Raw genomic sequence first — 1,319 nt, 5'->3', positions numbered from 1 at the left:
AATCAATTTGTCAGAGCGTTGTTTGAACAAGTCTTCATCACAGTAGTGAGTCTGTTAGGAAATCTGTACAAATTAATAAGAAATGGCAAGTCTGCCATTGCAACCATTAAAAGCTATTGGCCTGACGCTTCAGTGGCCCTGCCTGGGCTCCAACTGCACATGGCCACCTCAAGTTTACAGTGAAACTTTGAGTGCATACAAACATATCATGAAATTTAAGCATTTTTATATCAATTTTCCTAAAGATGATATACATTTAAATACTACACAAAGTAAAACTATTTTATTGTATCTTTCTCAACAGGATACTGACCAATAAAGAAACAAAATCTTCAGTTTCTATTGATAGGTGTGTCATACCTTTTGTTTGAAAACCATTTTCTGAAAAATTAATTACCTATGGTAAGGGCAGATAGTAATGACCATCAATTACCACAAGCAGACTGCGCTGAGTGAGAATGTTACAAACTAAAATCAACTCGCCACATAATTCCAACCTTGCAAGTAACCACACTAACTGAACAACATATTCTGCATGCACCTAATCAAGTAGGTGTACATGTTTTAAATTATAATCCCTATTTCACGAAGAAATACACAAATGTAACAAATTTTGTAATAATGTGATTTCAAGTTAATTTCTATTAACAAAGACTAAAACATCCTGAAACTGTCTTAAATGATTAGGTGGCTGGAATATGTGTGACTGAGGTTGTCAACTTACAGTTATACATTACTGACATCAAGAAAAATGTAAGTTTGGGAACACCTGGAGTCTGTCTGTGTACCTTCTAAGTGAAGATTAGTAACACATCAGTATTATAATTCAGACTTCATAATGTTCAGCATTGACTAATATATTCATTTTGGGTTCAAATCATTATCACCACCTCCAAGAAGTTGCCTTAAGATCAGTCTTACACAGTTTCATGACCTGACATTATTGGCCGAGTCTCTGTGTCTTTGGAGTTTTTGTATACCTACAGAAGACTCTTCATCATCTGCATGTGGATTAAACACAGGACTTTTATAAACACATATAAGATTTGTAACCACTGTCCAGTGCGATTGATAAAAGTTGTTTTTAATGTTTCATCCTTTGTATGTTTCAGTCAAAATGACCATCTTCAGAAGGATATCATCAACACGCATGGAAACTACTGTTACGTCATAGATATATATGTTATATCATTTAACTAATATTAAGATGTACAGTGTTTTGTTAAAACATCTAAAATTATTACAAAAGTGTAAGGACAAGAAACCAAATTGGTTCCAGTTTAAAACAAATACTGAACATTATTTTGTAAACAGACTAA

The sequence above is a fragment of the Cryptotermes secundus genome, unplaced genomic scaffold (genome assembly GCF_002891405.2).
Source record: "Cryptotermes secundus unplaced genomic scaffold, Csec_1.0 scaffold117, whole genome shotgun sequence".
In the NCBI taxonomy this organism is placed as follows: domain Eukaryota; kingdom Metazoa; phylum Arthropoda; class Insecta; order Blattodea; family Kalotermitidae; genus Cryptotermes; species Cryptotermes secundus.
This window is presented reverse-complemented; position numbering follows the sequence as displayed.